The following is a 15,364-nucleotide window of genomic DNA, read 5'->3' on the forward strand; positions in this document are numbered from 1 at the left end:
CCAATTCTCAGATCTATGCTCAAGTTGAGCGAGGCTCTGCACTGGGATTGGAACCTCACAAGATTTATGCTAGCGACGATAGTTGAATACCAAAGGATATGATGTACATAAATGATACACTTAAAGAAGATCAAAGGTGATGAAGATTTACAATGTAATACTGTATTAGTGATCGTAGTAAAATTACAGTATATATTAGAAAAAAAGCTTTCAAATTTTGTAATTTCACTTTGTTTTTCATAGATCTCACACCATGTCATAGACCAGTTCACAACTGAGAGAGTAGAGAGCAACCTGTTTGTAGATTTTTGCCAAAACTTTTTTTTTTAAATATTCACAATGAGGCACATGAGAGTGGTATTGGTTGACTATTTCTTCTCTGTCTCTGGTGAATCACATTACCTCCATTCAATGAATTCTCCCAGTTGAGCCAGATGAGATTTGAAACTCCTTGATGGAATTTGCAGAAGAAAAGTTATGTCTTACCACTCTCTGTTACAGGAGATTGGCACATCAATGCACTGTACCATTAAGCAGTCTAGAAAAGACAAGTTATTCACAAGGGGATTGGGTGATGCTGTGGGAGAGAGGGAAAGAAAGATTGGATTAGGAGAGAGAACATAGGAACAGGAGTAGGCCATTTAGCCCCTCAAACCTGTTCAGCCATTCAATGAGATCATCGCTGATCTGCGACCTAACTTCATGTACCTGCCTTTGGCCCAGATCCTTTACTACCTTTGCTTAACAAAAATCTATCGATCCCAGATTTAAAATTAACAATTGATCTAGCATCAATTGCCGTTTGCAGAAGAGAGTTCCAAACTTCTACCACCTTTTGTATGTAGAAATTATTCCTAATTTCACTCCTGAAAGGTCTGGCTCTAATTTTTAGAATATGCCCCCTCGTGCTGGACTCTCCAACCAGCGGAAATATTTTCTCTCTCTTTACCCTTTCTGTTCCCCTTAATATCTTGAAAATGTCGATCAAATCACCCCTTAATCTTCTAAATTCTAGGGAATATAACCCTAATTTGTGTAATCTCTCCTCGTAATTTAATCCTTGTATCATTCTGGTAAACCTACGCTGCAATATATCCTTCCTAAGGTATGGGGCTCAAATTTCCAAGCCCCGTGGAGGCGGGTTTGGAGGCAGGAGTGGTGGGAAAATTGCAGAATCGGGGGGCAGGAACCCATCCCGCCCCCAACCCACCTCCATGCCAATGTCCCAGGAGGCGGGTATCCAACCTGTGCTAGGAGCCGCCTCCCCGAGGCGGGAAGGGGATCAGTGCCAATTAACTGCCTGTTAACAGGTAGTTAACAGGCAGTTTTTTGCCTAATCCCTATTTTTAGCCCTGAAGTGTGGGCTTCCCGACGGCTCCAAACCACGCCAAGTTAGCGAGGCGGGCAGTCGGTCTGCAGGAGTTAGAGGGGTCGAGATGTCCGTTGTGCAGGTGACTGATGGGTGCATGTGTGCAGAGGTAAGTGTGTGATGTAAGTGTAAAGTGTTTTAATAAGTTTTACTTACCTTTACTTTCTCCTGCAGGCTTCCTTCCTTCAGTTCTCGGGACTCCCTCAGTTCACCGGCACAGAAAGCAGAAATGTCAAAAGCTGCAGCATTCTGCTTTCTGGTCTGGAGAGATCTCTAACTGAGTCTGAGTAGAAGGACTCAAGTTAGAAGACAGATTGTTAGTGTTTGACAGCTTCACAGAGCTGTCAAACGCTGATTTTTCATCTGTCAAAAGCTCTTGACAGATGAAATGTCAATCACTGACGTCACCAGTAACCAGGTGTCCCTTAATTGGCCTGCTGAGCCCGCTGGGCGGGCTTAACAAGGTCAATCCAGGGCAAATAGCGTGGGTTGGCCACAAGTCGATGGAGGCGTGACTACAACCCAAAAAGTGGGAGTCCCACCTCCATCACGCCCCCATTGACAAAATCCAGCCCGTGGTGTCCAGAACTGCTCACGATACTCCAGGTGTGGTTTAACCAGGGCTTTGTGTAGCTGCAGCATAACTTCTACCCCCTAGTATTCTAGTCTTCTAGATATAAAGCCTAATAGCATTCCATTAGCCTTTTTGATTATTTTCTGTACCTGTTCATGACATTTTAATGATCTATGTACCTGGACCCCCAAGTCTCTTTGGACTCTACTGTTTTTAGCTTTTCACCATTTAGAAAGTACCCTGCTCTATCCTTTTTAGGTCCAAAGTGGATGACCAAAGAGAAAACAGAAACAGAAAGGAAAAGTAAACATAATGTCAAATTTAAAATTTGACAATTTTAAAACGTCCCCAAACAATTCGCAACCTGAAGGAATGAGACTCTACACTTATGATAGTTAATTTTTAGTGCCGGAGAGGTTGATTGGTAGTCATTAACATGCATCATGTTGTTAAAAGGGTATGTACAGTTGTAATTATCAGCCCTAAATATCTGCGGCAGGTTTAGTTTATATCTACCACGCAAATACAGCAACTTCACGCCATTCAATGCATGCCAATGGTGAGGCAGATAGCAAAATGCCATTATCACAAAGCTAACAGTGGAGCGGCGCAACTTGGACAGCAACTTTCGGATATTAGCATTTAATCACGCATCTGCCCCTCTCCTGAAGTTGCAGTGCCATTTACGCATAAATAACAGAGGGACCATTAGCCTCACCGTTATTTTGACAGAAAACTTGCTGGAGCTGCGCATCTCACAAAGTACGCCCTTAGTTAGACTTTTTCCTGCACCCCGCAGCTCAAAGATTATTTGCATCCTAACTTGCTGGAAGTGTGAGCTGCTAATGGAGTGGGGAGGGCAACAGGGTATCTGTGACCTTCATGAATGGCTGGACCAACAGTGTATCTCCTTAACCAATGACATTTTAGGACTGAGAAATAAACAGAGGAGCAACTGAGAAGGAGGGTGAATTAGAGTGGGTTAATTCAACGGCCCAGAATTTGTAGTTGTAATGAGGGTGAAACTGTCAGTGTTCGCCGTCATTACTTTCTGAAACTGACAGCAACTTCCGGCGTCCACACATGCGCAGTTAAACGTGGAAATCCAGAAGTTGCTGTCAGTGATTCCCCGCTCCTCCACAGGGTGCGCTGTTGAAGTCCTCGCAGAGAGAATGTTACGTATCTCTGAATTGACATGAATCATAGAAACATAGAAGATAGGAGCAGGATTAGGCCATTCGGCCCCTTGAGCCTGTTCCGCCATTTAATGAGATCATGGCTGATCATCCAAATTCAGTACCCTGACCCTGCTTTCTCCCCATATTCCTTGATCCCTTTAGCCTTAAGAAATATATCTAACTCCTTCTTGAATATATTTAATGAATTGGCCTCAACTGCCTTCTGTGGTAGAAAATTCCACAGGTTCACCACTCTCTGGGTGAAGAAATTCCTCCTCATCTCAGTCCTAAATGGCTTACCCCTTGTCCTTAGACTGTGACCCCTGGTTCTGGACTCCCCCGCCATCGGGAACATCCTTCCTGCATCTAGTCTGTCTAGTCCTGTTGGAATTTTATAAGTTTCAATGAGATCCCCTCCCATTCTTCTAAACTCTAGCGAATACAAGCCCAATTGACCCAATCTCTCTTCATACGTCATTCCTGCCATCCCAGGTATCAGTCTGGTGAATCTTTGCTGCACTCCCTCCATGGCAAGAACATCCTTCCTCAGATAAGAGACCAAAACTGCACACAATACTCAAGGTGTGGTCTCACTAAGGCCCTGTACAACTGCAACAAGACATCCTTGCTCCTGTACTCGAATCCTCTTGCTATGAAGGCCAACATACTATTTGCCTTCTTAACCGTCTGCTGCACCTGCATGCTTACCTTTAGCGACTGGTGCACAAGGACACCCAGGCCTCGTTGCACTTCCCCTTCTCCCAATCTATTGCCATTCAAATAATAATCTGTCTTCCTGTTTTTATCACCAAAGTGGATAACCTCACATTTATCCACATTATACTGCATCTGACATCCACCTGCCCAATCACCCAACCTGTCCAAATCATACTGGAGTTTCTCTGCATCCTCCTCACAGCATACACGCCCACCCAGCTTTGTGTCATCTGCAAACTTGGAGATATTACATCTAGTTCCCTCGTCTAGGTCATTAATATATAATGTAAATAACTGGGTCCTAGCACCGATCCCTGCGGTACCCCACTAGTCACTGCCTGCCACTCGGAAAAAGACCCATTTATTCCAACTCTTTGCTTCCTGTCTGCCAATCAGTTCTCTATCCAAGTCAGTACCTTACCCCCAACCCCATGTCCTTTAACTTTGCACGCTAATCTCTTATGTGGGAACTTATCAAAATCCTTCTGAAAGTCCAAATACACCACATCCACTTTTCTCCCTTATCTATTCTACCAGTTACATCCTCAAAAAATTCCAGTAGATTAGTCAAGCACGATTTACCTTTTGTAAATCCATGTTGACTTTGTCCGATCCTGTCACTGTTTTCCAAGTGCTCTGCTATTACATCTTTTATAATGGACTCTAGTATTTTCCCCACTACCGATGTCAGGCTTACCGGTCTATAATTCCCCATTTTCTCTCGACCACCTTTTTTAAATAGTGGGGTTACATTAGCTTCCAAGTTTTACGCTCTAATCTCACTGTAAACCACCCCCCCCCCCCCACCAAAAGTTAAGCCTTGTTGAATGAGGTGTAACTGGGTTTTTAATGGTGTACTAAGTCATAATTACTGCTGAATGACCTCTCTGGCCCATTTCAAATTTCTCCATTATGATACAAATTCCCATAGCTTTTAAAAATAATTTAAAATATATATTTTTTAAAGTTTGTTTATGATATTTCAGCTTCTACCTTAATCTCATATGTATGCCCCAAGCTTTATTTTGCTTTCTCTAAAATGATTAAAAAGTTAAGATTAATCAGTGCTTTTTACTTCCTGGTTTGCTGTATGTGAGAATTCTACAATGTGATTAGTTGCTCAGCCTGCTTGATGATATCACTGTTGGATGCCAGAGATCCCCTATGCATGGCGTCAGAATGAAACTAATGGGAAAGATGAAATCTACGCCACAGAGATCATAGTTCTTTGTGGGCAACTGTCTTCCAGGGCAGCGGTGAGCGCCGTCAGTTCGCTGCTGACTGCAAAACCTGGGTCAATGTCAAATCAGGTATAGAAAGACAAATAAAAAGAAGAAATAAAGATTGGTTTAAGAAACAGAGGACAGAAAGGAAAATATATATTTTTTTTATTTTAAATTTGACATTTAAAAAATCTCCAACAGCAATTCACTACCAGCAATTCACTACCTGAAAGATTGAGACACCACAGCTTAAATTGCTCACTCTCTGGGTCAGAGAGGTTGATTGGCAGTCATCAACAATGATCATGTCATTAAGAGGGTACTTAAGTTATTCATTGCTGGACTTAACTTTCTGTGGACAATTTAATGGGCAGTTAATGTGCAAATCCATCAAGTTTTTAAAAATAACGGGGAGGCTAAGGGCGAGATGCTGTTTGTGTGAAGCAGATGGCGGACCGTTCTAAATCGACCAACAAGTTCTGGACATTCATACCTCTTAAACCACTGAACCTGCTGGGTGATTTGCACATTAATAACAGCTTACATTGTTAACACGCTGTTAATTTTTCAACAAGTTCCGGAATAATGCTAATTGTGAGATTTGATGAGAGTTGGGGCTTAGCTGAATTTGTAGTAAAGAGAAAGTAAGAATGCAATGATTGTTATGCAAAACACATGTGACCTCATAATACAAAACTAGTTTTCAAATGTTCAAAACAACATCTCACATTTATATAGCACCTTTAATGTAGAAAAACATTCCAATACACTTTAATATGTGTAATTTAAAAAAAGGATTCAGAGCCAAAGAAGGAGCTATTCGGAGGGATGACCAAAAGCATGGTCAAAGAGGTGGGTTTTTAGGTGAGTCTAAAAGGAGGAGAGGGAGGTGGAAGGTTTTAGGGAGGGAATTTCAGAGTGTGTGGCCTATTTAGTTTATTACATATTGTGGTAAACCACTGTTTGTATTCCGCTGTGTACATGCCTGGACATGCCTCGGCTGACTCCTCCCACAAGTCCTAGTATAAAGGTGACTGCTCCCCAGCCCCTTTGTATTCTGGACCGGTCGACCACTCGAGGCAGACCTTCATTCTTTTGTTAATAAAAGCCTTTAGTTACTCTCTTAACTCTCAGTCTTTTATGAGTAATTGATAGCGCATCAATTTTATTAACAAAATTTTTATAATGGAGAAGATCCTCACACCAGCATGCCTGGACTTAGATCATCGGGAGGCGGACTCATCCACCAAGTTTACTCACTGGCTTAAGTGTTTCGAAACATTCCTGACCACCTCCGCAGCAATCAAATCGGACGAGGACAAACTGGATGTCCTGACCTCCAAAGTGAACCACCGAGTGTACTCGGTCATCCAAGACGCGACCTCGTACGCGGACGCTATCAAGCTCCTCAAGGACCAGTACACGTGCCCAGTGAACGAAGTGTACGCCAGGCACCTTCTGGGGAGTCGTAAACAACAACCTGGGGAATCGACCGTGGAATACCTTCAGGCACTGTCTGTGCTTGGCCGGGCCTGTGGTTGTAAGGATGTAAAGGCCGCCGTGTACACAGAGGAACTTATCCGGGACGCTTTTGTAGCGGGCCACAGATCCAATTACACCCGACAGCGACTGTTGGAGCAGAGTGACCTCGACCTCAACAAGGCCTCTGAACTCGCACTATCATTGGATGCAGCCTACCGGGGCATGGATGCCTACTCCTCTGCACCGTGGACGCCGTGGGGAATGACAGCCTGGGACACGGTAGGACCGCCTCATAGCGCCAGGCCACCCCAGCCACACCCCAGCAACGGCCCAACTACCGCAGCAGTGTCCCAAGGCCAGACAGCAGTGCCCCAAGGCCAGAAATGCTACTTCTGTGGCCAGGCAAAACACCCCAGAGCGCGCTGCCCGGCGAAAAACGCGATCTGCTCGGGCTGCGGGAAGAAGGGACACTACGCTAACGTCTGCAGGGCCAAAGCCACCCCGAACCCCAGCTTCGCCGCATGTGGGCCATGCGGGCCGCCATCTTGGGCCTCCCCGGCCATGTGCGAACCACCGGTACAGCAGCCATTTTGGACGCCTCCAGCCACATGGGGATCATGGACGCCGCCATCTTGGACGACAGCCGGAACGCAGCAGGCCCCCAACACCACCTCATCTGATACCCGCAGCGACACACCGACCCCTACGCTGGCATCCGTTACACTGGACCAAGCGAGACCGCACCAGCTGGCCAGCTCCACAATGGACATTAAGGTAAATGGCCACGATACAATCTGCCTTTTTGACTCTGGGAGCACGGAGAGCTTCATCCACCCCGACACGGTGCGGCGTTGCTCTCTCCCAGTCCTGCCTGCGCACCAGCGGATTTCTATGGCCTCCGAGTCCCAGTCGGCGGACATCGGCGGCTACTGCGTAGTGACACTCGTAGTAGACGGGACCATGTACGATCATTTTAAACTTCTGGTCCTGCCCGACCTCTGCGCTGCCGTCCTGCTGGGGTTAGATTTTCAGTGCCACCTTAAAAGTGTTACGATGGCGTACGGTGGACCCCTACCCCCACTCACAGTCCGCAGCCAGCAGCTCCCAAATTGCCCGCCGCGCACCAGGTGCAACCTCTCCACACTCAGAGCCACCCCCCCCCCCCACTGTTTGCTAACCTCACCCCCGACTGTAAGCTCATCGCCACAAAGAGCAGGCGATACAGCGCCGGGGACAGGGTTTTCATTAAAACCGAAGTGGAGCGGCTCCTGAAGGAAGGGGTTATTGAGGGCAGCACCAGCCCCTGGCGAGCCCAGGTTGTGGTCGTTAAGACCGGCGAGAAGCAGCGCCTGGTCATCGACTACAGCCAGACAATAAATCGCTACACCCTGCTGGACGCCTACCCACTCCCCCGCATAGCTGATATGGTCAACCAGATCGCGCAGTATCGCGTCTTCTCGACCATTGACCTGAAATCAGCGTACCACCAGCTCCCTATCCGCCCTGAGGACCGCCAGTATACTGCCTTTGAGGCAAACGGCCGCCTCTATCACTTCCTTAAGGTTCCCTTTGGCGTCACCAACGGGGTCTCCGTCTTCCAAAGGGAGATGGACCGGATGGTAGATCAAAATGCATTGCAGGCCACTTTCCCATATCTGGACAATGTGACCATCTGCGGCTGTGACTTGCAGGACCATGACGCAAACCTCGAAAAATTCCTCCGCACCGCCCAACTCCTGAACCTGACATATAACAAGGAGAAGTGCATATTCCGCACAAACCGCCTCGCCATCCTTGGCTGTGTTGTGGAACACGGAGTCATCGGCCCCGACCCCGACCGGATGCGTCCCCTTATGGAACTCCCACTGCCCCACTGCCTCAAGGCCCTGAAGAGGTGCCTAGGGTTTTTCTCCTATTATGCCCAGTGGGTCCCCTACTATGCGGACAAGGCCCATCCGCTGATCAAGTCCACCTCTTTTCCCTTGACGGCAGAGGCCCGCTTAGCCTTCCACCGTATCAAGGAAGACATTGCCAAAGCCACCATGCACGCAGTGGACGAATCCATCCCCTTCCAGGTGGAAAGCGACGCGTCCGACTTTGCCCTGGCCGCTACCCTCAATCAGACGGGGAGACCCGTGGCCTCCAAGGCCCGGAGACCAGACACTCCGCTGTTGAGAAGGAGGCCCAGGCGATTGTGGAGGCTGTGCGTCATTGGAGGCACTACCTGGCCGAAAAACGATTTACCCTGCTCACTGACCAACGTTCAGTTGCTTTCATGTTTAACAACAAGCAGAGGGGCAAAATCAAAAATGACAAGATCTTGAGGTGGAGAATCGAACTTTCCACCTACAATTACGAGATCTTGTACCGGCCCGGGAAGCTCAATGAACCCCCGGATGCGCTATCGCGTGGCACCTGCTCCAGCGCGCAGATCGATAGACTGCGGGCCCTCCACAATGACCTCTGCCACCCGGGGGTCACCAGGTTCTTCCACTTCATCAAGGCCCGCAACCTGCCTTACTCTATTGAGGAGGTCAGGACCATGACCAGGAACTGCCAAGTCTGCGCTGAGTGCAAACCGCACTTTTATAGACCAGACAGGGCCCACCTGATAAAAGCCACTCGCCCCTTCGAGCGCCTGAGCGTTGATTTTAAAGGGCCTCTCTGTAAAGTCTGTGGTTTGTGCAGTTAATAAATACACAGACTTCAGAAGTAACAAACAAACAGGTCTTTACTATTCGAAGGTCCGGGCGAATCTGCCCCAGCAATCATGCCACAACACTTATATACTGGTGTGGTCACTATCAGTATTACAGTATACAGAAGCCAAACAAATAGTGCCACCCAAAAGTAGTCCTCTTAAAGGTGAACGGTTACATTCAATAGTTCCCTTAAAGGTAGACGGGTACATACACTACAATCCTCCTTTTTTAGCTTATTACTTACTAAGTCCATAGTGAACATACATTCTAACATATATACAGGTTTATGTAAGACAGTTCATAGATTCAGTCTTTCCGGGGGTTTCCGGATTCTGTCAGGATAACGCCGCAGTGGTGTCGTCATTTCAGGTGGGCTAGGAGGTGCTTCTGGCAAGGTCGATTCGGCTTGAAAAGCCATGTCAGGTTCAGCAGACTCCAGTATCACTAGATCGGAAGTAGGTGTTCTGGGTATCTCAGTCTCAACATCACCCGGATAAGGTGGTGAAGTCGGTGGCCTATTTGTGGCGGACCCTATGATTTGGTCAACATGGCGCCTTATTATATTGTCTCCAATGTCCACGGTGTACATCAATGGCCCCAGCCTTTTCCCAATAGTTCCAGGCTGCCATTTCTCAGTACGGTAGTCCCGGGCCAAAACTCGTTGACCGATCTGGAAAGATCTAGTGACCCTGTCGTTCATGCCCTGGAATTGCCGGTTCTCTACGTCTCTTCTGACATTTGGTTTTAGTAAATCCAGCCGGCATCTTAGGCGTCTATTACAGAACATCATTGCGGGAGTTTGATTTGTGACCGCATGTGTCGCATTTCGGTATGCCAACAAAAAGCTATCCACCTTATGTTGCAGACTTATATTTTCATTACTCATGGCCTTTACGGCCTTCTTGAAGGTCTGGACAAACCTTTCAGCCAATCCATTTGAGGCGGGATGGTATGGGGCTGACGTGTAATGTTTAACCCCATTGCTCTTTAAGAATTTCTTGAATTCTTCGGACACAAATTGTGGTCCATTATCAGAACAGATCTGTTCCGGCAGGCCATTCTGAGCAAACATAGTCCTTAACACTGCGATGGTTTTTTCCGTCGTGGTGGTGGTCATCTTAATTACTTCCGGCCACTTGGAGTGGGCATCCACCGCTATTAGAAACATCGAGTCCATAAATGGACCAGCAAAGTCGATGTGTACTCTTTGCCAAGGCGATGAGGGCCACTCCCATGGATGCAGAGGAGCCTGGGGTGGCGCGTTCTGAACCCTCTGACATCCTAGGCAGTTCTTCGTGATCTCCTCTATGTCTCTATCAATGCCTGGCCACCACACAAACGCTCTTGCTAGATTTTTCATCTTTACTCCCCCCAGATGTCCTTCGTGCAGCTCCTTTAGCACCTTCTTTTGGAGTTTGGGTGGAATCACCACTCTAGATCCACACATCAGGGTTCCTCGACACACTGACAGTTGTTCTTTCCTCTGTGCAAATGCTTGCAGTGTTGGTTCGCTCTGTGCTGGCCATCCCTCCACCGTTACATCATAGACTCGTGAAAGAGTCGGGTCATTCCTTGTCTCATTCTCAATCATTGAGTTTGTTATCGGTAGACACTCCACTATGGATGAGTGGAACAACTCTACTGGGTCCACTATACTCGCTTCTTCTACCATCGGCAATGGCAAGCGTGACAACCCATCAGCATTGCCATGCTGTTTAGACCTTTTGTACTCAATTTCGTATTGGTGTGCCCCAAGTAACACGGACCACCTTTGTAACCTTTGTGCTGTCATGGTGGAAACGGCCTTATTTGGGTTGAATATGGACACCAACGGCTGGTGGTCTGTCAGCAATGTGAACTTTTTACATTGTAGGTAATGGTTGAATTTCTTCACGCCCCACACAAGACTGAGGGCCTCCCTATCTATTTGGGCGTAATTTTGCTCCGCGGGCGTCAATGATCGGGACGCGAAAGCCACTGGCCTTTCCGAGCCATTTGGTAGCCTATGCGAGAGTACTGCCCCAATTCCGTACGGGGAAGCATCGCAAGCTAGACGAAGGGGTAATGCTAGGTTGAAATGAGCCAACACTTCTTCAGAGGCAATCAACTCCTTGCTTCTGCGAAAAGCCTTTTTGCATTCCTCACTCCACTTCCATGGTGTTTCTTTCCGCAACAGGTCATTCAGCGGATGCAGTACCGTGGATAAATTTGGCAGAAACTTGTGATAGTAATTAATCAACCCCAAGAATGATCTTAACTGTGATACGTTTCCTGGGGCGGGGGCCTTCACAACCGCTTCTATCTTTTCGGGTGACTTATGCAGTCCCTCTCGGCCAATGACATGACCACAGTATGAGATCCGTTTTTGGAAGAACTCACACTTCTTGCGATTAACCCGAAGGCCATACTCCTTCAACCTGGTGAGTACCAGTTTCAAATTCGTGAGGTGTTCTTCCTCATCTTTTCCCGTGATTAAAATGTCATCTAAGTAGCACTGCGTGCTTGGAATTCCTTGTAACACCTGTTCCATGGCCCTCTGCCAAATTGCTGGTGCCGAAGCTACCCCAAAGACCAGTCTATTGTAGCGATACAAGCCTCTGTGAGTGTTGATGGTGAGGTACTGGCGTGACTCTTCCTCGACCTCCATCTGTAGATATGCTTGAGCCAGATCTATTTTCGTGAAATGTTTCCCTCCAGCCAACGAAGCAAAGATATCTTCAATCCGCGGAAGCGGGTATTGTACCGTGTGAAGCACCGGATTCACAGTAATCTTGAAATCTCCGCAGATACGGACCTTCCCCGGTCCCCCAGGCTTATTACTCGGTGAGGACTTCATGACGGGAACAATGGGCGTGGCCCACTCACTCCAGTCCACTTTTGACAGAACCCCTGATCGTTCAAGTTCTTCCAGTTCTGCCTCCACAGCTGGTCGTATTGCGTAAGGAACTGATCTGGCCTTAAAAAACTTTGGGCTTGCATTTTCTGCAATCTTAACCTTTGCTTTAATACCTCGCAGCGTTCCCAGTCCTTGCTGGAATACCTCCTTAGCTTCGTCCAATATTCTGGACAACCGTTCAGGTTTGACATCCTCTTTTTCGGAATCCACCGTCATGGTGTTTAGGGACTGCCAGTCCAATTTTATTTATCGGATCCACTCCCGTCCCAGAAGTGGTGATCCTCCCTCAGGCAATACATACAGGTCCAACCGGTGATGATCTTTATCCTTGTATCTCACCTTGACTTCTATCATTCCGATGGGGAATACTTTGTGCCCCGTGTATGTCTGTAGTACTAGTTCCGTATCCCGTAGTGGAATATGCTTGAAAAATTTCTTATAGTCATGCTTATTCATGACCGTCAACGCCGATCCGGTGTCCACTTCCATTTTTACTTGGACCTTTGCAATCTGTAGCGTTATCCAGATAGTTTGTCGGTCAGCTTCATTGCTCACGTTGTGAATTCTCAGACTGTCCAGTCCTTTGCATTTGGAGTGTGAGACCGACTTCTGTTCCCTCAGACTCTTCTTAGTCACCTCTTGTACCTTTCCGTACCATTTTTGTGGTGACTTCTTATTGTTGTACGTTGCTCCTGACCGGCATACCTTAGCTATGTGCCCGATCTTGCCACATTTCCTGCATTCTTGGTTTTTACCCCAGCATTGATTCTGGTCGTGTGTTGTCTTCCCACAACGGTAGCATTTTGTTGTGCTCGCAGTAATTTGGTCCACCCCTAGTGCCGCCGCCTTTAGCTGCATTTCCGCCGTTCCTTTCGCTGCGGCTTCATGCGATGCAGCTATGAGGACAGCCCTGTCCAGTGTGAGGTCATTTTCTTCCAGTAGTCGCTTCTGCGTTCCTTCTTTGGACAATCCGCATACGAACTTGTCACGCAGTGCCTCTGTCAGATTCCCTCCAAACTGGCAGTATTTCGCTATCCTACGCAGTTCGACCAAGTATTCCGCATTGCTTTCGTCTTTCCTCTGCGTTCTTGCGTAGAATTTGAATCGTTCAGCCAGCATCAACGGTGTGGGGTTCAAGTGATCCTTCAGCGCTGCTACAATATCATTGAAAGTCTGATCTGCCGGTTTAGCTGGTGAGAGAAGATTCTTCAACACCCCGAATGTTTTCGCACCCATCATGTTAAGTAAGGTTAAAGCTTTTTCCTCCTTAGCTATTTTGTTAGCCTTACAATGTATCTCAATACTTTCTACGTACGTGGCCCAGTCTTCTATCTCCGAATTGAACTCGTTGATGTCCGCCCGCTTAGGCATCTTTCTTTCCTTGGGTACAACACAAGTATTTCTTCAAGTATTCTTATTTATTTGTTTATTTCTAAGATGGCGGTTTTCCCGCGAAAATGGCGGTTTCCCGCTCTTTCCTTCTCGCCCCGCCCACTTCAATCGTCTTCCCCGCCTAATGGCGGCTTCCCGCGTTTCTTCCCTGGTGGAAGGGGTACGCTTTCCCCACAGCGGACAGGTTCAGCCGCTGGGCTGGCTTCCGCACAGCTCCCCTTACTCGGCTCTGTCTTTTCCTCCCGCCCGCACGGCTCTACCGGCGCTGGGTACACCCCGTTAACGGAGGACAGTTCAGCCGCTGGACTGGCTCTCGCGCAGTCTCTCACCCCGTTTTCGGCTGTGTCTCTCGCCCACTCCCGCACGTTCGGTTTTGCCGGCTCTGAGTACCCCGTTGGTGGAGAACAGCTCAGCCGCTGGACTGGCTCCTCGCAGTCTCTCTCTCCGCACCCGGCTCTCACCCGCACGGTTCCCGTTCGCCTCCCCAGCCCTCTCGCAGACCGGTGTTTCCCTCCCCGGCTGCGGCTGGGTTTCTCTTCCCGCGCCTACTCGCAGGCTCAGCGCTTCGTGGCTGCGGTCGCTGCCCGGAGTTTTCCCGCCGATCGCGGTCCGGCTGTCACCCGACGCCGTTGGACCCGACTTTTGGCCGGCACAGTTCCCCCTCGACCGAGGTCGAGTGCTCTGCCCTTATCCTCCAGATACTTCTACACCTTCCCCTACTCACAGTTTCGTCGGCCGCCTTGTTTCTTGCTGGTCGGCTCACTCCGCACCGTGGCAGAAGGGTAGTCAGTGCCTGTTGCTGATACAGCTTTTGTTGTTAGTCTTCCTGCTTTCTGTTGTTGCAGCCTCGTGTTTTCTTTTGGTAGCACGACGAGGGCGGTTGTCTCTCTTCGACGCTCTTCGTTGCTTTTGGTAGTCTTGCCGCAGGGTACGATCGGACCCGTCGCCACTGTAAAGTCTGTGGTTTGTGCAGTTAATAAATACACAGACTTCAGAAGTAACAAACAAACAGGTCTTTACTATTCGAAGGTCCGGGCGAATCTGCCCCAGCAATCATGCCACAACACTTATATACTGGTGTGGTCACTATCGGTATTACAGTATACAGAAGCCAAACAAATAGTGCCACCCAAAAGTAGTCCTCTTAAAGGTGAACGGTTACATTCAATAGTTCCCTTAAAGGTAGACGGGTACATACACTACACTCTCCCCTCCTCCGACCGCAATGTGTACTTCCTCAATATTATTGATGAGTACTCCCGTTTCCCGTTCGCCATCCCCTGCCCGGACATGACCAGTGCCATGGTCATTAAATGTCTGAACGACCTCTTCACCCTGTTCGGTTTCCCCAGCTATATCCATAGCGACCGGGGCTCATCGTTTATGAGCGACGAACTCTGTCAGTACCTGCTAACTAGGGGTATTGCCACAAGCAGGACCACCAGTTACAACCCCCGGGGGAATGGATAGGTGGAAAGAGAAAATGCGACAGTTTGGAAGGCCGCCCTGCTAGCCTTAAAGTCGAGGGGCCTTCCAACCTCCCGCTGGCAGGATGTGCTCCCCGATGCACTCCACTCTATTCAGTCACTGCTCTGCACTGCCACTAATGCCACCCCTCATGAGAAAATGTTTGTCTTCCCAAGGAAGTCCACATCGGGGACATCGCTACCCGCCATGGCTGATGTCCCCAGGGCCGGTCCTACTGAGAAGGCACGTGAGGACCCATAAAACGGACCCCCTGGTCGAGAGGGTCGACCTCCTCCACGCCAACCCCCAGTATGCTTACATTGCATACCCGGACGGGCGGGAGGACACAGTCTCCATAAGAGAC

The 15,364-nt window shown here is 48.3% G+C and overlaps 1 protein-coding gene across 14 annotated transcripts in view; it reads left to right on the top strand.

Moving 5' to 3' along the window:
• The window catches only part of chl1b (cell adhesion molecule L1-like b), a 1,240,677-nt gene that overhangs the window by 848,155 nt on the left and 377,158 nt on the right, over positions 1-15,364 (top strand). The window lies entirely within an intron of this gene.

The sequence above is a fragment of the Somniosus microcephalus genome, chromosome 11 (genome assembly GCF_052327205.1).
Source record: "Somniosus microcephalus isolate GS21.2 chromosome 11, FLI_Smic_1.0, whole genome shotgun sequence".
Lineage (NCBI taxonomy): Eukaryota > Metazoa > Chordata > Chondrichthyes > Squaliformes > Somniosidae > Somniosus > Somniosus microcephalus.